The sequence below is a fragment of the Marmota monax genome, unplaced genomic scaffold (genome assembly GCF_021218885.2).
Source record: "Marmota monax isolate L192 unplaced genomic scaffold, Marmota_monax_Labrador192_F-V1.1 WCK01_AAM20220418_F8-fsc00051, whole genome shotgun sequence".
Lineage (NCBI taxonomy): Eukaryota > Metazoa > Chordata > Mammalia > Rodentia > Sciuridae > Marmota > Marmota monax.
Genome location: NW_026695202.1, coordinates 13,589,044 through 13,612,667, shown reverse-complemented (window position 1 = coordinate 13,612,667; position 23,624 = coordinate 13,589,044). Strand labels below are relative to the sequence as shown.

The 23,624-nt window shown below is 49.8% G+C and overlaps 1 protein-coding gene and 1 long non-coding RNA gene across 10 annotated transcripts in view; one reads left to right on the top strand and one right to left on the bottom strand.

The window, feature by feature from the left end:
- Tcf20 (transcription factor 20) overlaps positions 1-23,624 on the top strand; it is a 175,627-nt gene that overhangs the window by 71,595 nt on the left and 80,408 nt on the right. For 3 of the 6 annotated variants that reach the window (XM_046429221.2, XM_046429220.2, XM_046429219.2), the window contains exon 1: positions 12,450-12,570. The exons of the other annotated variants lie outside the window; for them this stretch is intronic. The gene's annotated coding sequence lies outside the window, so the exon portion shown is untranslated. Of the gene's footprint in view, positions 1-12,449; positions 12,571-23,624 lie in introns of those variants that run through there. 6 annotated transcript variants of the gene reach the window in all.
- LOC124082788 (uncharacterized) lies at positions 6,472-12,947 on the bottom strand. 4 transcript variants are annotated; one of them, XR_006848480.2, is made up of 4 exons: positions 9,258-11,996; positions 8,812-8,935; positions 7,233-7,705; positions 6,472-7,086 (listed from the first exon to the last, which is right to left on the bottom strand). It is a non-coding gene; the product is annotated as an uncharacterized LOC124082788 (long non-coding RNA). The 4 variants fall into 4 exon arrangements; XR_006848478.2 differs by lacking the exons at positions 8,812-8,935; positions 9,258-11,996 and adding an exon at positions 12,813-12,947; XR_006848481.2 differs by lacking the exons at positions 8,812-8,935; positions 9,258-11,996 and adding an exon at positions 12,240-12,381.

Sequence of the window (23,624 nt, the reverse complement as noted above, 5' to 3'; positions counted from 1 at the left end):
CAGCAGCGAGGTGCAGCGGCCATGGGGGCGGGGGTGACTCTGGAGCCCCCCATTATTTCCAGACAGATTCTTCCACCTCCAGCAGGCCATTTGTCAGCGGTGATGGGGGACAAAGGAGGGGGCAGTGGGTGGTCTGCTGCGAGTTGGGCGAGGGGCATGGAGCGCAGGCCGGAGAGAAACGCCAACAATTAAGAGGCAGATCGAGGGCTTTGCTGCTCAGGCTGTCGAGGGAGCCGTCATTTTGTGTTAGCGTGTGTGTCTGAGGTGGGAGGAGGGAGAGAGGGAGAATGACAGGAGAAGGATTATGACATTGTGCTGTCTCTGTTTGTGGTAAATGCAAATTTGGCAGCAGCAAGTAACCCAGGCCAAGGCCTTGGCCTGGACCCACCAAGGGAGCCGGTGCTGGGTGGTTTGAGGTTTTATTTGTTCCTCCCTTTTCTCTGTCTGGCGTGTGCTGCTTCCATTTATTTTACAGTGAAGAGCTGGAGATAGACAGGCCAGCATGGCGGGAGGAGCTGGGCCCCCTTCCTCTGTGGCTAGTCAGCCCCTCCCCACCCCACAGGAGGCCTGGGCAGCTCTCCTGCCCACCCTCCAGCCATTGCCCTATCTTACCCGCCTCCTGCTCAGGTCTCTCTGTCCCTAGCCAGGGTCACCACTCCATCACTGTCTCAGCCTGGTGGCCTGAGGTCTCTGAAGACTACTTTTGCACAACTGCTTCCCAAGGGTTCGTGGGGACAAGGGCTGGGATGGGGCCTTGGAGAAGGCCAGGGCTGGGCACACCCCCAGCTACAGTGCTGGCCTGGCCTGTGGGAGGTGTTGGCCAAATGTCCCAGGATCTTGACTCCTGACTGGCCATTCGAACAGGGAGCTTGAGCATACCCCTGGCCAGAAAGCAGCCACAGCCCAAGGACCTGGGCTGCCATGGGGCTCAGCAGGTGCGGTGACTGGACACAGGTGGTCAGTGTGTTCAGAGCAAGCTTCTAGAGGATTCAGAGGGATGGGCCATAGCTCAGGCCCAGGTGGCCCAGATGATCTGAGCTGAGGAACAAAGTGGGAAGCTTCTACGGGTAGAGGCTCAGGGGAAGGCTCTGGCCAGGGCCCAGCCTGTCACACTCTGGGCCTCAGGCTGCTGCCCACATTCTAGTCTTGCTTCCCCCAGAGCTGGTCCTTCTCTTGGACCTCACCACCTCCTCTTTTGCCTGGTCTAATCCTCTGGACTCAGTCCCTCCTCCAGGAAGCCTCCCTTGCCCTTACCCTGGGTGGGCTGGGGGCTTGCACCCTGTTTACCACTGGGCCCTCTTGTCTTCCTGGTCACACTGTGGTGGGTCTGTCATTCTGCTGGGCCTTTGGTTATGGAGCCTGGGTGGGTGTCCTTCAGTCCACTGACTTTTCAGGCATCCCCTCTGTATCTCTGGCACCTGCTCAAAACTGAGCAGGGGTCTGTTCCTGCAGCTCAGGGGAACAGACTTGGAGATCTCCCAGGAAGTGGTACCACCAGGATGGAGTGGCTCCCCCCGCCCCCATCCTTGACAGTGTAATGGGCTCAACTTTGGACAAACCCACACAAAGGGGCATTTCCCCCACAGAGTCTGGCATGTGGAGGCAAGATTGCAGCCATGCACATGAGAGGCGACATGGAACCTGAGCTGGGGCACCAGGGACTGTGAGGAGGAGCAGTTGCCTGCTTGAATGGACTTAGTTTTGGGGCTTAGCCACCCTGATGACCTGTGGGGCTCTGGTGCCTCATGGACTCTGTGTGCCAGATGGGAAAGGAGGGAGGCATGGATAGACTTTCCCTAAGGCCACAGTGTTGGGTCCATTTCAAGCCCTGGGCTGGAGTGCCTCCTGGCCAGATGTGCTGGGAGCACCAGGCTGGGCATCCACAGTGAGGGCCAGCTGGTCCCTGTCAGCCCCCTCTACCCTATCCAGGTCCTCAGAGTGCCTGCCCACTTGGAGCTGGTAGCCCGTCTGGCAGACAGAGGTGGGAAAAGCACAGCACACCCCCCACCTCCAGGCACCTCCACTCCCGATGAGCCAGACCTAAGTTGTAGCCTTCCTGGATGCAACTAGTTATGCCCTAGTTATGTGATCTTGGGCAAGTTACTTAGTCTCAGAGCTGCAGTTTTAAAAGGTGGGAGTGGTGATCCCTTCCTTATGGGTATTAAGGAGACCACAGGTACAGCATCTGCACACAGCAGTTACTCAATTAATGGCAGCTGTGTTAATGGTAACCTTGGAGCAAGATAAAAAATGCTCTCCCTGGGTCCCCTTGTGAATTCTGACAGGGCAATCTAGAGAGGCTTCCCAGAGGAGGTAGTCTTTGAAGTGTAGGGAGAAGTGTGCCAGGCAAAGACGGGAGGTTGTGCCACTAGAGATGGGCTCGAGAGCAGAGCTTCCAGGGGGTCTTAGGCATGTCAAAGAGAGGGTGAACAGGGTTGGAAGAAGGGGCCCAGTTCTTTGGCATTGGGAGCCAGTTCTGGAGGAAGGGTGAGCTGACTTGACAGACTAGGCGAGATCTTCCCAAACATCTCGGCTCTTAGCAACTTACTGTGGACACATTCTCCAGGATCCTGCAGAGCTGGCTTGTCCTGGCTCCTCCCCGGCCAGGCTCTTCAAGCTGCTTTGTGGTGTGGGGATTCCCAGGTGGTCCCACACTCTGAGAACTAGCCTGGATTTTTTTTTCTCTCTCCCCCATGCTGGGATTGAACCCCGAATCTCATGCTGGATTCCTTTAATTTGAAATCTCTGGACTCCTGGGGCCTAGGGCTGGCCTAGGCCACATTCTGAGCTGGAGCCAAGGTTTTGGGGGAAGCAGTTTGGAGGCCTGGTCAAGGGCCTGCCTCTGGTGAGGGCTCTTAAAACAGTTTCTCCAGGCTGGTCCCTGAGGTGATAGGAAGCTCCTAGAAGAGGCTGGGGTGACAGTCCCCAGTCCTATCCCTGACTGAGATGGCAGCAAAGAGGACCAAGGAATAGGGGCCAAGGTGATTTGGCCCCAAGCTGTATGGCCCTAGGCACATCACCTGCCCTCTTAGAGTCTTGGTGTCCTAGGCTAATAGTAGCACCCATATCACAGGGCTGTGGAAAAGGTGACATGAGTTAAATTCTTAGCACTCAGCCCAGAGCATGGCTCCTAGGGGGCACTTGATAGGAAGCTTAGCTGGGCAGGGTGGTGCACACCTGTAATCCCAGCTGCTTGGGAGGCTGAGGCAGGAGGATCACAAGTTCAAGGCTAGCCTTGGCAACTTAGTAAGACCCTGTCCCAAAATATAAAAAAGGCTAGGGGTGTAGCACAGATGCTCAGTGGTAGAGCACCCCAGAGTTCAATCCTGTGCCTCCCCAACACAAACAGCTTAAGAAAAGGCAGCCTCGCACAGGAAAGCCTCAGCACCTAGTATCTGTGGGCCAATGCCATAGTCCCTCCATGCCTCAGGTTCCTGGCTGTAAAATGGGATGATTATTGTGCTGGTAGTAATAATAGTTCAGATTTTAGAAGCCATTACTGAGTTGGGCAGGCAGTGTCCAGCCACCTATCTTAGCTTGTTTAACGGTTTCCCTGCTTTGAGCTATGTGTGAGCAGGGTGGGGCCCTGGGCATCCCGGAGCTGAAAGTATGCAGGAAAAGAGGCCCAGGGAGTTGGTATTTTCCGGATGAGGCTAAACCTGTGCCTTTGGTTAGTGTGGGCAAGACCAGTGGATGGTGGAGGACTGGAGAGTCTTGAGGGCCAGTAGGGCCCACCTACCACTGCAGATGAGTCGTGGGGCCAGGCACCCCTCATACATGGCAGAGTCACTGACACACCCAGCCCTCAAGCATGTTTTAGTCACCATCCTGGACCTCAGTTTCCCTGTACATATAATGGGGACTTGGGTCTGTCCACCTCTTAGGTCCCTTGCTGCTCTAAGGGGTGGTGATGCTCCTGTTGCTGAATGTCTTCGACGGTGTCCACAAAGGTGGGGTGGTGTCGTCAGCCCACTGGTTTTCCTCCCTCCCGCACTGCAGGCAGCCTGCAGAGGGGCCCCTCACGGTGCTCTCCCAGCCCCACTAGCATGGCACCTAGGCTGGGGTGGGGACCCAGAGGGTTTGGCAGCAGGGTGGTCCTCAGGGGGCATCCTGAGGGCCCTGGGCCATCCAGTACCTTGTCATGTACTGCATGCTGGGAATACCCAGGTGCGGGTGTCTGCAGGGAGCCTCGTGCAGCCGGCAGCTAATTGCACGAGGACCCGGCAGTTCACTCCCTCCCCAGCATTACCATCTTGGAACCAGCTCACCCCTGCCCCACCCACTGCTCTGGGGTAGGTGATTGGGGGTGCCCTTCCCTGAGCCTGGGGCTCTTGAGGCGAACAATTCCACCTCTTGGGGCACCTAATAGAAATGGCCTTTAGCGCAAGGTGGTAAAGCGTGAGGGATGCAGCCCCCCCCACGGGTGACGTCAGTGTCCCTACTGTACAGACGAAAAAGCTGAGGGCCCCAGAGCTTAGGGAGTTTGTTCAAGGTTCTTTTCACACCCAACCTGAGCAGGTTATAAAGGTGGGAGCCCAGAGGCCACCACGGGAGGAGGGGACTGGGGAGACACAAAACTTGGGCTGAGGTGGCACCGTACAGGTGTTGCTGCTGTTTGCCTCAGAGATGTGTTGAAAATGGAAGGAGCAGTCATCAGGCGTGGGGGGTACCCCACTTGGCATGTCCTTGAGGAGTATAAGCCACCGTTCCTCTGACCACAGTGTTTCTGCCCACCTGCACTTGGCCAGTGCATGGGGTTGCCTCCGGGCACCCCGGGGGTTGGAATCCCAGGCTGAGTACTCCCTGGGCTGAGCTTGGTTCTCTGCCTGTGTTTGGGGACCACCACTGCAGTCGCCTCACAGCATCCTGAGAAGGACGGGGTTAATGTGGCTAATGTGCTCAGCACTGCCCAGCACGTGGGAAAGCTACCGGAATATTCTCCCTTGTGGTTCTCTCAAGCCAGTTCAGATTCTCCTTGTTCACCCACTATACTGAGCACCTGCAGTATGCCAACCCAAGCCCAGGGAGCTTCCTCTGGTGCCTGGGCTAAGCCACCAGGCTTGGGCGGGGGGCTGAGCGTGTGAGAAAGGAGAACAGCCTCTGAGCCTCTGAGAATCGGTGTGTTAGCTCCCACTGCTGGCCTGACAGACATCTGATGAAATATGTCACTCTAAAACAGTTTAAAAGAAATTTCTGGAAAACTCTCTTAATCCCACAGAGACCATACACAGCCAGAACTTAGGCTGTGTGCTAGTCTTGGCTTTTGCATGCCTTGCTAGGACCTTCCATTTCAGAGCTTCAGTTTCCTCATCTGTAAAATGGACCTGTAACTGTCCCCCCCCACCCCCCAGAAGGCGGACTCTGTGGGAATTGCATGTGAAATGCATGTTGTGTGCCTGGAAGCTTTTGCTCCTCCTTGCTTACAACTGTGAAATCTTTTGGTTTTGTTTCTGGTCTTTCACGTGATGACCATGGGCAGGTCCTGTGTGGTGTCATGCTATGCGCTGACTGCATGTGGACATCAATGCTATGTCAGCTCTGCTCCCAAGGCCTCCCTGAGTTGGGGCTTCACTAAAACCCTGAACTTTGTAACTTATGGAGAACATGAAAGGCCTCCTCAGGCTACCTTGTCCCCGGGGGTGAGGGTAGTTCTGGTTCAGGCTCATCCTGTCCATTAGTTCATTACAGAGGGTTTTTGGACAGCTCCCTGGGCTGGGCACTGGGCTGGCTGGTGGGGATAAGGCCCGTTGACCAGAGGTTAGCCCTGCTCTGGAGAGCTCATGCCTGTGACCCTATCGACTTGGAAAGTTGAGGCAGGAGGATCAAGGCCAGTTTGGACACCTAATAAAACAATTTCAAAAGAGCTGGGGAATGTAGCTTGATGATAGGGTGCTTGCCTATAGATGCCTGAGGCCATGGGTCGGTCTCTCTCTCTCTCTCTCACACACACACACACACACACACACACACACACATACACAGAGTCCAGGAGGAAGGATGCAAAAACACCCCAATGAACAGATGACTGGGGTGCAGGAGTGGCTTGACACAGCATCTGGGCTTCCCAGAAGGTCAGCCACAGGGCAGCAGGCAAGATGGCTTAGAAATTAATATTGGCTTGAGTCCTCTGCTCAGAATCCATGGATCCTCCTTCTGGCCTGGGATGAAGTCCCAGAGCCCCTATGGCCTGCTCCTCCCTGCTCCAGCAGCATCTCCAGTTCCTCTTTTCTCTTATTACTCTGGCCTCTTTCCCTTTTGTGGAGACTTACTTGCTCCTTCCTGCCTCAGGGCCTTTGCCCATGCAGTGCTTCTGCCAGGCACTCTCTTCTAACCTCATCGTGTAGCCCCGTGGGTCATAAGTACAAGGACCACCAGGTCCAATGCCTGACATGTAATAAAGGCTCAGTGAGGGTTTGTTGAGTAAATGAATGAGTACACAGGCAGGGCTTCATGGGGAAGGTGGCATTTGAGTAAGATTTGAAAGAGGGTAGCTTTTATCTGTAAAGAAAAGGAAAGGACATTTCTCCCTGGGGACAGGCAGGCTCGGGACAGGAACAGTCTGTTTAGTTGGGCAGAGACAGTCTGAGAGGCAGGAGCGAAGGTGGGAAAGGTGAGCTGAGCCAGATGAGGGCTTTGCCTTCCAAGACAGGAACAAACGTGAATTCCGTGAATTCTGGAGTCACTCGGCACCCACTGAAAACCACTGATCCAGGGAGAGTAAGGTCAAAGCTGGTTTGGGGTGGAAATGAGTCGGCTGCAGGGATGGGTGGGCTGGGAAAAGAGGCTGTAGTCAAGGACTGGCTGAGGGTTGGAGGAGCCCCCACTCCTGCTGTGCTGGTCTTGAGGCAGGGCACACCTGCTTTGGCGGTTATCCCCAGGAGCTGGTGGGGAGACAGGCATCGATGAGGATCCTCAGTGGTGGGGCTCCTTCCAGAAGACAGGTGCCTTTTTAAGCACAGCAGGGTGGCTATCCTGAGTCCCTGGAGGGAGTGAGAGAGGAGGGAGCATGGGCATCCCTGTCTCTCAGCTCCCGCTGTCAGAGAAGGCAGCATCTAGGGCCACACCACACCTGCATCCTGGGCCAGCCTGTGGCAGAAGATAAGCAGAAACAGTTCTGTCAATGCTCAGGAACAACCTCCCCCTGAGCCTCTGCAGGGAGGCAGCAACCATGGTCAAGAGTGGAGAATCCAGGGACAAGGACCTAAGGGTAAAACCACTTAATAGCTGCGTACCTTTAGGCATCTTAGCAACTCTGACCTCCAGTTTCTCCAGCTGTGTTCTGGGGGCTGCTCCTGTCATTGTGAAGGTTGAGGTTAAATGACATATCTGGAGCCCCAAGCACAGGGGACACTGGAGGCTTAGGAAGTCGTGGCCATTAACATGGTTGGGTTTTTTCTCCACGATTTGAAATCTTAGCAGGAAGCTTGGGTTTCAGGCTTAAAAATGAAGAGCATGTCAACAAAACAGGATGGAACAAAGTCTTTTCCCAGCATGCCTCAGCATGTGGCACTGCCTTCCTGTGGAGCCCAGACAATGATGTGGCTAAAAGTCTTGTGCTTTCAAGCAGAAATAATCCCAATGGAAAGGAACCTCCCTATTGTTATCTCATGATAAAGCAAAGATGCAGGGGCTCTGCAGCCCACTAGCCTGTGTTCGGATTCCAGCTCTGATTCCTCCTCACTGCTCCGTGCCTCAGTCTCCTCATCTGCAAAATGAAGCAAGAACGTTAAGACAAATACCTCCACTTGTTAGATTTTTTACTAGAATTAAATGGGTTAATGCAGGTGAAGTGTTTAGCATGTGACTTTGCCACTACTATTGTGACACCATTTCATCTTTAACTCTTTATAGTGTTCTGAGCAACTTGCAGGTTCTGGGGCCAAAAGTCTGAGTTCAAATTTCAGTTCTGCCTTTTGCTAGCTGTGTAACTTGGGATGGATCTATTAACCTCTCTGTGCACCCATTCCCTGCTCTGTACAATGAAGACAATGATCTCTGCCTCAAAGCTTGCTGTGAGCCAGTGAGTGGCATCACCCAGATGGGGGACCTGACTTCCTGGCAGCACCAGGCCCTTCCCCCACAACCTCAATTTACAGATGAAGCAGTTGAGGCTCAGAGCCATTGAATGATTGACTGAAAATGACACATTAGTGAGACCAGGCTGGTCCCCAGCTCAGTGACCTGTGTTGGCACCACCATGCCAGCAGCTGCTCAGGGAGAGTCCAGCTACCAGGCAGTGAGTGTCCAGGGGTGGAGGGTGACTTCCCCTGCTGCCTGGCTGCAGAGGTCTCCAGTTTCTCAGGTCTGCTCACCGGGGGAGGCTGAGGCACAGTGGCCACTATCTGTGAGGCAGGCCAGGTCGTCCAGGTGTGGGGCCTGAGAGTCCAGCCCCCAGGCTGCCCCATCTCCAGGCCTGAACACATCACTGAGGGGAGAGACTGGGGCTGACCCTGCTGTCTTCTGGCATCTCTTTCCCTGTCCACCTGCTGCCCATGTCCATGCCCATCTTGCCTATGTTTACTGAGTGTTAGGGAGCTCATGGTGAAGAGATGGCTCTGGAGGACTGGGTTCTAGCCCTGCTAGGCTTCTTCCAAGCCATGTGACTCAGGAACAGTTACTTAAACTCCCTGCACTCAGAGGTCTCATCTGTAAAATGGGGTGTGACATCAGTACCAACCTCGTCAGGTTGTTACAAACATTAACTGGGGTGATAAAGGGAAATCTGTCCAGCACCCAGTTCTTAGTCAGCTTGGAGTTCCCTGCTCTGTATTGTCATCATAAACATGTCATTTTGTGGACACAGTGCCCTACCCTGCATAGGAGGCCTCACACCAGACAAAGAGGTATCTCTGCCTTACAAATCCTCACAGTCTAGTAGGAGAGTTGGACGTGCACCAAGCGCGCAGGGCGATCAGTGGGAGCCACATCTTTGCCTCTGGAGAGTAGATGGAGGGGCAAGTTGATGAACAGAGGTCACCATGATACCTATGAAACATTCATGCTCAAGTGTGTCACAGATACAAGACCTTTCAGGGTTCTGCACTGGGTACAGCCCTCCTGGGCATAGCTGCTGGCTGTTGCCCACTATCTAATCTTGGCATTCCCTGGCCCTGTTTGGACACCCCTACCCCCAGCATTAGAGTCTCCTCTGACCCCTCACCCCCCATTCAGGGCTGGGAGCTTCACAAACAGCAGGTGCTGGGGTGGAATGAGGGGGTGCCCACAAAGCTCCACACCAGGCCACCCCTGCACTTTACCAGGGATAGTGTCTGGCTTGGGACAGGCCCAGCAGGATGCTGTGTGGAGTGTTCTCTCTGTTAACCAGGGACTTCTGTGAGTCACCTTCTGGAAGACTGAAAGCGGAGCCCCGGGCTCAGGCTTGAGAAGCAGGGCTTCCAGGCTTCCCTCTTGGTGTGCTGGGGTTGTGAGCAGCTGGCCCCTCCCAAGGGGAAGGAGATCCAGGGCTGGTGAAGGATCAAGGTGAGGGCTGTTTGCATGCTCAAGAGCCAGTGAGTGAGAGGAAGGACATCAGCCTGCTGCCTAAGGCACCAACACCCCGGCTCACTTCGCACAAGTCACTGATCTGCAGAGCAGGGCCAGTCTACTCAATCAATCGGTGCTGACAGATGGTAGCGGAATCAGTGACCTAGAGGCAGAAGGCTCCATTTGTAATCCCGGAGTGGCCCAGGCGCCTGGAGGAGGGCAGAGGAGTTTGTAATAAAAGGAGTGACATGGGTTTCCAAAAGTCATCTTTGAGCCAGAGGAGGAGGGAAAGGATTAATTTTGCTTCTGGAATTGATACTGATTCAAGTTCAATAAGAATTTTTTTTTTTTAAGTGGACTGGGTTAGTAGCAGGGGGACAAAAGAACAGCTGATCTACTGTCTTTTCCTTAAAGAGTACACAGTCTGAAGGAAAACCAGGATCCATACATTTGAAACAACAAAAGAACAGAGATACTTATGTGACCAAAGAGGAAATTATTGAGCTTCTGATACTGTAGGACCCTGGGCAGTAACTTAACCCCTCTGAGCCTCAGTTGGCTCCTGTGTCACATTGTGTCCACATCATGCAACTGTAGCTACTGTTAATATGTGCCTGGTACTGTACTGAATTCTTTATGCAAATCTCTTTGGAGTCCCATAGTACCTATGTGTGAATAATAATATCCCCATCTTACAGGTGAAAAAACCAATATTCAGAGAGGTGAAGTGACCACCTAGCATAAGAGTAACACATTTCTGTCTGTTGTCCATGATGCCTGTGCATATCCTCCCAATGATACCAAAAGGGAAAGTCACCAGAGGCCAGAAGACTTGGCTTGAACTGGGTAGTTTCCAGGTAGAAGTCATCTAGGCAGTGTCCAGCAGGGTCTAAAAGTGGGGCCAGGGTCGATCTCAGGAGGCAGGAATGCCCAAGAGCCTGGACCCAGCAATCTGTTGCATTCTTTCTTGAAATAGGGCTCTGTTGAAGCCTGTCTCCTATCCTCATCCCCTAACCCTTAGACCAATGAGTGAAGGAGGGATGATGGGGCTGAGGAAAGGGGCTTCCCTTTTCCTTGTGAATTCTCTCAAGCCGAGGGTGCCCCCAACATGGTTTTTAGGAAGCTCCTCTGCTTCTCCTATTTTTGTTCAGAAGGCGTGAGCCTGCTGAGTCCTGTTACTTTTGCTTCTGTAGCCCTGACCCAGGCTGAAGCCAGGCATTGCTCTTTTTAAAGTCATTGTGCCTGAGAATTTGAAAATGAAACTCACAGACGAACAATGGGAACAGCCAGAGGGAAGGGCCTGGTGGCCTGTTCAGCTTTGCCCCGGAAGAGTTTGGCACCCTGCCTGGCATGCAGGAGATATTGGGAATCAAATCCCCAGGAATAGTCCTGACCTGCATTGGAGCCGTCCCCCACTTTGACAGGTTGGACAGAAGCCAGGGGAAATCACTGCTTTCCCCAACCACATCCTGCCAGGGTGCCCAGAACTACTCCAGGCCCTCCCTGGGTGGCCTGAGGCAAAGCAAAGCATTAACTGCTCTGGCCAAATGGGGTGAAAGGTGAAAGGGTAAATCCTGGCCTCAGGGAGCTAAGTAGCTCAAATATAGTGAGGTACCCCAGGCCTCATCTGCTGCCAGAAGCACTTCTCCAGTCCTAATGCACTTTGAAGTGGGGCTGCTTCAGGACAGGGAGCCACATACTTCCCTAACATCTACAACAGATATTGGCCTAAAAATCAGCTATTTTAGCTCACATTAGGGTCATCTAATTCAAACTCTCCTCCTTCCCATTATACCATTAGGAGACAGAGGCAAAGTAGAGAGAATTTGGCCAGGTCACTGGGCCAGTATGAGGCAGGCTACAAATACTCCAAACACGTCCCATCCTTATTGGCCTCGCTTTGTTAGAAGGTCCCATGGCACCACCATGCACACGGTGGTTTTCTACAACAGATTTTCTTAGTGGAAAAAAAAAATACGTCAAGCCCTTCTTTTGCTCTATAAACACATCAGGTTTGCAAAGAAGGATGGGCAGGGGCTAAGGTAGAGGCACTGCAAGTCTCCCGAGTCTGTCGTGGACGCTGGGTCCGGCCTGCCAGACACTGCAGCTTCTCAATGCCGCAGCTGGAGAAGTCAACTGGCATTTGCGGAGCGTCTGGTAAGGTAGGTAGCCCGGTCTCCCTCCTGCTGCCCCTCGCTTTTACTGCGGAGGAAAAAGAGGCTCAGAAGGAGCAAGTCCAAAGAAACTAGGCGCCATGGAGCTGAGGCAAGAGAACCAGGCCGGCCTGGCACGGCCTTGGGCTCCCCAGGGCCAAGGGTGCTTGGCTGGCAGGACCCGCCCGACTACACCGTTGCGGGGAGGAGACTCGGCCCTCGCCCGCGGCCTCCCCGGGCTGCTGAAAGGCGCGACTCTGGCACTGGAGGCTACAGGGAACTCCAGAAATCCCAGTGAGATTCCAGGCCACCAACTCCCCAGAAAGTTGGCTCCCGGCCACCCCGAAGAGGGCCCCGGGCGGGCGGCGTGCTGCGCTCAGCAGCGTTAGAGCCCACCCCACGCGACCCTGGCCGCCCCGCTAGAGTGTCGGCGGCCTCCGCGCGGCGCGCGCTGGCCTCGACGCCGCCGCACGCGGGTGGGCACGCGCGCGCCGGCCCCGCCCCCTGCGCCCCGCCCCCGCCGCGCGCCCCGCCCCGCCGCGCGCTCGCCCGCCCGCCCGCGCGCCGCGGCCCGGAGCCTCCCTATTGGCCGCGCGCCGTCACCTGACGCTCTGTTATTTCCTGTGTGTTGGGAGAATGGAGAGAAAAAACCCCGAGCCGAGCCGCTTTCGGCCCCTGCGAGGCGGCCGCGGCCTCCGCCGGGGGAGCCCACCCTGAGGCGTGCCCGACCGAGGAGCGAGCGAGCGAGCGCGCGGGCCGGAGCGAGCCTCGAGGGGCTGCGGCCCCGGCCCGCCCCGCCGCCGGCCCGGGCGTCCGAGCTGGAGGCGGCAGAGGCACCCCCACCCCCACCCCGCGCAGCGCCGCCCGCCACCGCCGCTCCCTCCCCTCCCACCCCCGGCGGAGGCCGAGGGACGGGGCGGGGGGGCTCCCGCAGGTAACCGCCGCCCGGGCCGGGGGAGGGGTCAGCCCGGGGCGGGCCGAGCTGTCTGCCCTCGCGGCCGGCGCAGGGCTCCTTGCCTGGCTGGACCTGGGAGAGGGAGCCCCCAGAGCCCGCGCCGGGGCCGGGGGTGATGAGGGCACTGTCCCGGCCCGGGACTGCGGGGAACTGGGCCCGGCCTAGCCCGGGGCGAGGGGTCGGGCGGCGCCGGGACAGCCCGAGGGTGCGGGGAGGAGTACCTGCTCGTCGCGGCCTTGGGTGCAAAAGCGGCGGGTGTGAACGGGCGGCTCCGGGGGGCTGCGGGGTGCGCGCCACAGCCGGGGCCCGCGACCGTCCCGGGGGGACCCGAGGCGCTTCGCTGCGGGCCGGAGGCGAGGCCGGCGGGGCGGAGGGCCGGGCGGGGAGGGGCCGCGCGGGAGGGAGCCGCGCCGGGGCGCCCGGGAGTCGGAGCGCGGGCCGCGGCCCTGGAACACCTGAAGCCATGTGGACGCGGCTGCTGCGCGGCTGCTGCTCGCCTGCTGGCGGCGGAGGGCAGGTACCCGCTGGGGCGCGAGCTGCGGGCGCAGGACACACTTCCTGTGGCTCTCCCGGCTCCTCCGCCGCCGGCTCTGCGAGCGGGATCGTTCGCGGACCTGCGGCTTGAGCGCCTCATCCCTCCTCTCGGGGCCGAGCGGTGGTCGAGGGCGAGTTGCCGACCCGCTCGGGCTGCGGCGGGAGGTGGAACGTCGGGGGTGCGCCGCGGTGGGAGTGGAATTCGGTGCGTTGGGGGGGCGGTGGCGAGGAGCGGCCGCCCTCCTGGGTCTGTGGGTGGGGGCTTCGGCTCTGTCTCTATCCTTCCCTGTGGTTTGCCCTTAGGGGACAGGTCAAAATTAGTATCTCTCCCTTTCCTCTGCTTTCCTTTGCCCTAGGAGATTAGATGACTCTGGTAAATGCTGTAAAATGGATGGAATTTTTGAGCTATTATCTAACTGGCTGATCTTTGGATGATAATTGGACCCTTATGTTAACAGCCTCAGTGAAGAGTGAAGAGTTTTATAAAACATCCTCACGTGGGGTGGCAGCTTGGTGAATGCGAAACCACTGAATTCCCACCTGGGAGACCAGGACTCTGCTTCCAGCTTTATCACCAAATAAACTGCTACCCAGGGCAAGTGACCGCCCCTCCCAAGGCCCCCTGTTTCCCCATTCGTTGAATGCCTCGGTTGGCGTTATTTCGTTTTGTTTTGGGGGCTTGCCTGTTTTGTGCTTTCATTTGGCCATAGGTAACTTTTCGAGAAATACTAGCTCTACCTAACCTGGCTTTGAAAAAACCGGCCCTTTAGCTTCCAGCCTCTTTTCCACCAGAGCGTAAAAGTTGGCCAGGGTAGGCTTTCCTCAAATCCCAGGTGCTGTTCTGTGCTTCAGAACAGAAACTGTACAGGATTGTTATTCTCTTCTATGCCAAGTCCTCCTTATATATTTTTTCTTTATGAAAGAGTTTTCAGAAAAAAAAATTCAGAGTATGTTTGAATACTTTGCAAGTGTGGCTAGTGTGCAACAGGGGCTTTGTATGTTCGAAGATCTTTCTTTGCTGGGGATTGTAGAGACATCTTATTTAAAGTTCTTTCAGTGGGACATTTGGCTAGCTTTTGAAATTTCCAGCTTTGGTATTCTCAGTCGGGGTGAAGTAGACATCCATAAAAATCTCCTGTGAAATGGTAGGCTAGAGGAATTAACTGTCACCTCAGGGTGCACTAATTATTTGCATCCCCGATTTATCCCTTAATGGTAGCAAGATGCCGCCTCACAGATGCTGAAGAACCCCAATTAGTTTCACTTATTTTATGGTGTGTGAGGGCCTTAGGCCATGCTTTTGACTGGTAAGTACTTCTAGACCAACCTCAGAATTTGGTCTTGCTTGTCTTAAATTTTTAGTGATACTTGAGGGACATGTACTTAATGTGGTGTAATATGCCTTTCTTAGATTCACTTTTTTACTCAGTCTGCATGGTTTCCAGAAGGATCTTAGGGTGGTTGGAAGCTGTGCTCATAATGACACTTTTGGAGATGGGTTGGTAGAGGTTTTCTTTTATGCTAACATCAGGCTTATCATATAGTCACTTTTTTTTATGGTTACACAGACGAATTATTTGAAATTTTACAAATAAGCAATTATTAGGATTTGAATTATGACTGTGTGCAGTTTAAACCAACCTTAGTTACTAGTTACTCAAACCCTAGGTTTAAACAACCATAGTTACTCAAAATTATAAGTACTTATCACATTCCCATGTATATATTATGTTCACTTAAAACTTATAGGGGAAAATTATAAAACTTATTCCACTGAGGTAATTTGTGTGTATGTATGTGAGAGAAGGCTGCTAAATTTAAGTAAACTGTTAGGAGACTTGAACTTTTAGGTTTTGTAACCTTAGCGGTATACCTTTTTCTTAATGATATAAAATAAAAGGGAATATAGTTGGCATGATCACATTTGTTTTGACCAGAAAATTAGAATTAGGCTCTTGGTAAGTTCAGCATCTTCATATAGATAGAAAAGGATATTAACAGTTGTATTTAAAAAAAAAAAAAAAAAACAAACACAAAACTGCCAGGTGTGGTGGTGCATGCTTATAATTCCAGTGATTCGGGAGGTTGAGGCAGGAGGATCACAGGTTTGAGGCCAGCCTCAGCAACAAAATTAAAGACCCTGTCTCAAAATAAAAAAATTGAAAAGGGATGGACATGTTGCTCTGTGTTAAAGCACCCCTTGGTTCAGTCCCCAGTACAAAACCAAATCAAAACAAATTCCACAAACACATATGCTAGGCTCTGTCCAAGATTTTTGTTGTATTTGTTTTTGTTTGATTTTTTTTGGTACTGGGGACTTGAACCTAGAGGTGCTTTACCACTGAGCCACATCCCCAGCCCCTCAGGGTCTCACTAAGTTGTTTATTTACAGTCTTGCTTAGTCACTGAGGCTGACCTCAAACTTGTGGATCTTCTACCTCAGCCTCTCAAGTCCTTGGGATTACAGGCATGTGCCAGCCATGCTTGGCTGCATGTTCAAGGTATTTTGAATTGTCTTACAATGGCCATCCAACAGACCTGAGAAGTACTTCAACTTTACTTTTCCTCAAAGATTATAGAGTCAGGGAGAGTCAGGGTCTGGATGGAGCCCTCCTCTTGGCTTCAAAGCCTGTACCAGGTCTGTTACAGTTCACTGCCTGTTCAAGGCAAAAATCAGCTAGTGGTAGATGTGGTCCTGGAATCTTTATCTTCCTGTTGCCCGCCCCCCCCCCCCCCCTCTTTTTTTTAAAGCTGTGATGAACCTGAAACCTGGACTTGGGCAAAATACTGGAAAGCATGATTTTGTGACTGCTTTTACTTTTGTGGCCCCTGGGAATTTTCTGAACTTTCACTTTCCCTCTACCTGGCCAGTTTGGCCCGTGTGCCTGAGATTTAATCTGTAAGAGGTTTCTCTTTCATACCCAATTCTTCCATTCTGTCTTGAGCTGAAAACTATATACAACTCAAAGAATTATATAGTACATAAAATGCTGTCTGTCTTCCTGTTAGTGGTTTACAATGCATAGGAATCACATTGTGGCTGCTCTTACTTTGACCAGATGGGTCTTGATACATATATTTACAAAAGACAGTCCTTTTCTCAGTATGACTTAAGCACAGTTCCTCTTGGGGGCTTTGTGTTCATGGCACTTTAGCAATCATCACATCTACCTGGGGCTTCCCATCATTTTATTAGGCTCATGAATGTCCTGCCTCTTACACCCCCCTGCTGGGAATGGAACTGAGGGCCTCATGCATACTACACACGTACTCTACCACTGAGCTACATCCTGAGTATTAAAGTCCTTTAATACCCATAGTACCTTCAGTATGGGTGAAAAGGTTCTCATGACAACAAACACAGGACTTTGGACAGTAGAACTATGCTGGTGTTGCAGGTGGTGTGCACCACTCATCAGGAAGATGCACTACATAACATAAGTTGTTAGTATGTCTGTGGCTTATTATCTGAGGCATCTTTATGTAGAAAACATCTTTAAGGAAGAGAAAACATTAGCTATTGGGGGAAATATCCTCCTTGCAGTATGCACATCTAGGTTCTGTAGGAAAGGGTACCTGTTCTGTGGAACACTTGAATATTAGCCCAGTGGGAAGATGATTTCCATGTTTGAATGTCACATCCCTGAATTAAGGTCCTTCTGTGTATGTTCTGATTTTCAGTAACCAGTGCTTATAGGCACTGCTGTAAGCATGGAAGATGCAGTGGTGGACAAGATAGAGGAGTCTGCTCTGCAGATGGACTGCAGACATTAAATATGTAAGAATTTCAGGTGGTAATAATAGCTGTGAAGAGAGTTTAAAAACAAAATAAGAAGACGTAGAGACGCAGTACTACTTCAGAGGGTTCTCAAAGATGTTCCTTGTTCTGAAGGTTTTTCTGCCAGCAGGGCAGTCAAATTTGGTCTGTGGGATGAAGGAGAACAGAATTAAAGTAAATAATTTGCTTGCCTGAACCTCTAGAGAAGGTAATCTGAAGGATGGAAGTGAGCTGGTAGAAGTTTTCCCTCTGTTTATGTCTTCATGTTTGTGGATAGGGACCTGATCAGAAGAGCTTCAGGGAGATCATTAGTGGTACCTTGTAAAGGCTAGGAACAGAGAATGTTGTCTGTTTTTTTACTTAATTGTCCTGATTTTTAAAAATGCAGAGATGTTATAAATTGGTGAGTATTAAGCAAGGTAGGAAACATCCTTTGGGTGTGTTTATAGTTCTTTTTGGAAGAATTGAATTGGAATATTACAATCATTGTATTTTGTTAAAGCTACACGTGAAGCCAGTAAACACTAGTCACTTCTGTATTTAGGACATTTTGCTAGGTATTGCTTAAAATAGAGGATCCCAAGTGACTGAGTGGAACTTGAGTGGAAGGATGTTGATGGAAGCACGGGTAACTCTGTGCAGAGGCTCTGGTAGTATAGGTCAGACAGAGTTCATATCCCATTGCTAGAAGGGTTCATCTTTTGTCTTTCCTGGCCAGCTGGCATCCAGCATGCCTTCTCCCACCCTTTCCATACTCTGATTACAACATTTTAAAGCTGGGGACACCAAAGAAACTGTCTACTCTAACCCTTTGGCTTTACAACTCAGAAAATCTGACACCAGGAGGGTGGTGACTTTCTCAAAGACATGCAGTGTTTCACTGACAGGATCAAGGATAGGACCCTGTTCTTCACCAGCTAGGTCAGTGTTCTTTCTGCTGCAATCCAGGCTCTCATCAGAGCACTGAAAGCTGACAGCGGCTCCTGAGTAGAAAAAGGAAGCCCTTGGGTTCTAATGTTCTTAGGAAATAAAAAAACCCATGTAGAAATTAAGGGAGAGTAGACACATCAATATAAAGCAGAGTGTGGACAGAGAAAATTGTGTCATTGTTATTTTTCACAAAGACCTGTAGTGGCGGCTTCCTAGCCCTAGTGGATTCTTTAGGTCCACAATGGATGGCATGGTCAGAGTCTATCTTTGTCATGTTCAGCATTAATTCTCAGTTAAAGTGAGGACTTCTAGATGTCAGGGCACCTTCTGAAATGTGGTTAAAATGAGTTCTAGAATTCAAAAGAATTAAGGTCCCAGTAGTTCTAAGTTCTTTTCCTTCCAAACCTCAGTTTCAGGGAAGCCTGAGTGTCATCTCTATAGTTAGATATGCTGTAAGTAAGGCTGGGCCAGGTGGTGTACACCTCTGGGGATGTAGCCCAATGATAGAGCTCCAGTGGGTATCCCAGTACAACAACAACAACAACAACAACAATGCCCTGAGTGTGAAGCATTGCTTTGGGAGCCTGGAGAGTGTTTACTGTGCCTGGCAAGAGTAGGGTTTTTGAGAAGTGCAGAGGTTCTTCACTAGGCATTTCCTTGACTCAGTGATGTGGTGGACCTAGGGGCAGATGGTGTGTCCCTTTGGTGGTAATGTTAGAGAGCATGCTTGCTGTAAAGAGTCCATGTGATGGGCACTTTGTGGAAGCATTTCAGGACGTGGAAAGGAAGATGTGCACCCTCAATCTAGCTGCATCACTTCCTCACAGTGACTTTGGGCATTTTGTCTGAGCCATAAGTTTCCTCATCTGTAAAATGAAATTAAAGCAACCTTAGGCTATTAGGAAAAGGAATTAAAATGGCAAAGTATGTGCTGGAATGCATCGCTGGTGGGTGGTGTTCAGAATGGTCACTATCTGTTAGCAAGCATTCCATATTGTGCTGTGTTCCAGGATGCTGGACTAGAACTCATGGTACTTATTCATTCAGCTCTTTCTTGCTGATGCTATTGATTTTATATACTTAAATACCTGCCCAGTAGAGAAGGGCGAGTAAACAGGGTTATCAGAAGGGCTCTGACAGAATACAAGGTGCTGTATCAGGCAATAATCCTGACTTCAAAGGTCCCTGGAGGCTTCTCAGAGAAGGAGCTTGTGCTTCCTGTTGGTTGTCTTTTCTCACCTCAGTGCCTCGTTCCTTGTCTTTGTCTCAATCATTGGTATTCTCTGGACCCTCTGTTTTTGTTGTACTCTCTTCCTGGGTGATCTTGGGTAACCTTGTGCTGTCGTGATTCTCCAAAAGCTGATGATGTCCACTTTAATATCTTTAGCTAGACCTTTCTCAGCTTCTCCAATTCTTTCTTGTTACAGCTTCTTGGAATTCTCACCGGTGTCTTGAGCTTCTTCAAATCCCAAATTGAACATTACTCACAAATTTCCCTCATCTGCTCCCTTCTCCATGAGTGGTGCAGCCACCTACCTAGTTTTTCAAATCAGATTCCTTCTTTTCTCTTACTACCCTCTAATTGTCCACCCAGTTATTGTCAGTGCTATCTCCAGTAAGACTTCCGTTTATTTTATTCCTACTGCCATTACCCTCCTAGCTGCCCTCATCTACTGGAACACTGTGGTGGCCTCTTAACATGGCCTCCTTGTTTCTGTTCACATCTGCCACTATTCAGCTTTTGCCAGAGCTGCCAAGAGTTTTCTGCCTTTCTCCTGCTTAAAATCCTTTAACGGTTTCCCATAGCACTTTGAAAAGAATCCAGGCTCCTTCTTGTGGTTCACAGGCCTTGAATAACCTGGCCCCTGCTACCTCTCTGATTGCTTCTTCTGCTTTTGCTCACTGTCCCCTGACTACAGTCACTTTCCTCTAGTTCCTTAAAGGTGCCGAGCTCTTTCCCACTTGAGGAACTTTCTTATATGCTGCTTTCTCTATCCAGAACACTGTAGGCAGCCCAGCCTTTTCTCATCCTTCAGGATGTTTGTTGAATGAATAAATACCATGAGAAAGCAGCATCAGGGATGCGGTAAGAAAAAACAGTGTGCTTGGAGTGCATATACAGAGTTCTTTAAATCTCTCTCTCTCTCTCTCTCTCTCTCTCTGTGTGTGTGTGTGTGTGTGTGTGTGTGTGTGTCTGGATTACTGAAGGAATGTGAATCTGGTTGTGGCATAAGTGAAGTTATTCAAGCAAAACACCTATCATTTAGGCAGCTGGAATTGAATATGCTGCTGATGGGAGTATGAAAGGATGTAACCACTTTGGAAAACTCTTTGGCAGTTTATTAAAAAGTTGGACATGTATCTACAATCTGGAAGTTTTTATTTTTAGCTATTAGAGGAAAAATGAAAATATTCTTAAGTGTGCTTTATATAAGAATGTTCATAGCAGTTGTATTCATAATAACCAAATAACTAGAAACAGCCCAGATGTCCATCAGCAGAATGGATAAACAAACTGACATGTGCATACAATGGAAGGTCACTCAACAATAAAAAGTAACAAACTACTGATACATGTAATAAAGATTGATCTCAGAAATATGCCAGTGAAGAGCCAGACACAAAAATAGTACATAATGGATGATCCTTACTTGAAAGACAGTCTAGAATAGGCAGAACTTAAGAACTTACCTATGCTGAGGTGGAAGGCTAGGTGGTGAGGGTGCCATGCACTGCAATAGAAAAACAGTGGCCAAAAGAAGATTGAAGTGGGGTATAAAGTGAATTTAGTTTTAGAACTTAAGTTTGAGATGCTTGTAAGGCAGCACATGGTTGAGCACAGATCAAACATTTAGGCAAAGTAACTGGACTGTAAATTATGACTTGGAGGTTCATACATATGTAATAATTCCAGCCTGGAGTGTATGAGGTGGCTCTAGGGTAAATAAGCAGCTTGACTGCGTACAGAAGTGGTTTCTTTCGTGTTTCCTGCCTGAGTGTTGGGCATCTCCAGTCAGTAATGGGGACTTACATTGAAGCTAGAAGGTTTTGTAGTTTTGAACACCCTCCCTGCCAAGGAGTTATGTTATTGTTGCTAACAACTTACCTATGCTATGATGGAATGAGAGCCAAAGTGTGGGTAGGAAATGGTGCACTTGGTGGCAGGTTGGTGAGGACGGCTGTTGTGTGTGCTGGGAAGGTCCTGCTGAGGAACAGAGGGAGGCAGAGCTGGAAGTTTTGAAGAAATTGCTGTGGCAGCAGATGGAGCTGACTAAGGAAAAAAATTGGAGGAGGAAAGTAAAAAGTGGTTAAGATGAGTTTTCTACCTCCTGGGATTTTTAAAGAAACTGATCACCTTTAGGCGTTTTGTTTAGTTTGCCGTCTCTAAGACTGAGCTTTTCTTGTTCACTTCTGTATATTTAATGTCTACAGCAGTATTAGACACACCTGGACCAGACCTGTTGACTTGAATGAAGTCACTAAGAATGATGGTGATGGAATGAGAGCTGTCGACGGACTCAGTGATTTGGATTTCAGTGATTTGGACTCAGCTTCTTCTACTTGCATCTGGCAATCTCATACCCCACCCCCGGCTCCCCAATTCACACACCTGTCATCCCCATTCATTATTAGACTGGTGACTTGTAACTTATTCTAGACCTTCATGTTTTATTTAACAAATACTTATATAGCATTTACTGTGCAGGTAGATGCAATGTGTTGTGTTGTCAGAATAGCAGAATAAGTGGGGAGTAGTCATCCCCTCAGTACTGGGCTGCCCCCAGATCTGCAGAGGCATCCTGGGGCTTGGGCAGCATGTGAGGATCATCCTCTTCCCAGCTCCAGCTGGAATATCTCTTCTTGTATTATCTCTGGGTTATCTACATTAATTAATTAACTAATTAATTATTTTTACTGAAGTGTTTCAGAAAATACTTTCATATACTGTTTGACCAGGCTTTGAGGTCCTTCTGGGTTAGAGCTGTTTTGCTTTATTTAAAAAAAAAAAAAAATATATATATATATATATATATATATATATATATATAATATATATATATATTTATTTTTTAGTTGTAGTTGGACACAATACCTTTATTTATTTTTATGTGATGCTGAGGATCAAACCCAGGGCCTTGCACATGCTAGGCAAGCGCTCTACCGCTGACCACAATCCCAGCCCATGTTTTGCTTTATTATTTTATTTTATTTTTAATTTTTTTTTTCAGTTTTGATGAACTCTTTTTTTTTCCGTCTTGACAATGGTGATGAACTCTTATTCATCAGTGCCTCACACATGCTAGTCAAGTGCTCTACCACTGAGCTACAAACCCAGCCCTCTACATTGCTTTATTTTATAGCCCCAGTATCTCTTTTGTTGCCTGTCAGTGCATTGAGAGTGAGGGTACCATTTTGCTTATGAGCCTCTTCTCTAGAATCCCCTACCCTCTGCCTGTCTTTAACCATATTAGTGCAGGTTGTATGTTACAATTGATACAGGAAATGTCTCTGGTACCATGCTTGTGTATTCTTAGATGGCCAACATGCTCTTTCACATAGTAGATATTAAAGTAATTTTGAATTTGGATTTTGTTGTAGAAAACTTGTGAAGTGTTCCTAAGAGCAATTGAAATCGATAAAGAGCCAAACACAGTGGTGCATACCTTAATCCCAGTGATTCTGGAGGTAGAGGAAGGAGGGTTGCAAATTTGAGGCCAGCCCCAGCAACTTAGTGAGACCCTGTCTCAAAATAAAAATGAAAAGGACTGGGATGTAGCTCCAAGGGAATATAAGCCAAAGAACTAAGTTAATTTATCCTCATAAAGTACTCTAAGCAATGAGTTGGTGGGAATCTTGGTCTTAGTATGTTAAAGAACAATAGTCAGTTGTTCCTCCACTCTGAAAAATAACAGCAGATGTCAGGGAGTATTGGTGATTTAGGTGAAGAAAATGGAGAACTCCTTGCCTCATAAGGAACACTGGGAATTTCTCCTGGAGAATTTTAGAATAGCATAGACTTATTTGTGTTCAATAATTCCTACTTAATAGCAGATGTATAGGGAATATGCCCTCAAGATTCCAGCAAATGCTGGGTGTGGTGGTGCACACCTTAATCCCAGCAGCTCAGGAGGCTGAGGCAGGAGAATCCCAAGTTCAAAGCCAACCTCAGCAAGTTAGCAAGGTCCTGAACAATTTGTCAAGACCCTGTCTCTAAATAAAATATAAAAAAGGGCTGAGGATGTGGTTCAGTGGTTAAGCACCCATGGATTCAGTCCCTAGTACCAAAAAAAAAAAAAAAAAAAAAAAGAGAAAAAGAAAAATCCAGCAAGATGATTCCTATAAACTCAACATGCACAATCAGTGTAAATGAACCTAAACAGATTTACAAGTACCTGTACATTCGTGAACAGACATGATGGAAAAAGTGTAGTTTACATTGAAATTAGTTCTCTCTGTGTATGTTTCCCCATTGATAAGAGTTTAAACATAATGGGTGGGGGCTTGGGTGATAGCTCAGTGGTAGAACACACATTCTCTTTCCTGGTTTGATCCCTGGCACCACAAAAAATTAATTAATGTAATAAAATAGGTAGATTTTTCATCTTGTGGTTGAAGACTTTGTAGAAGTAGATTTAAGTTATAGCATACACCATGGGAAATTTTTTGAAGAATGTTGTCATCTACATCAGTGATTAAATGTCTCTTAAACAGAACAAAACAAAAACACTATATTGACCAGCACATGTGCTAGAAGTTGGCTTCCCCTGGAGATAAGGGACACAGGCCATAT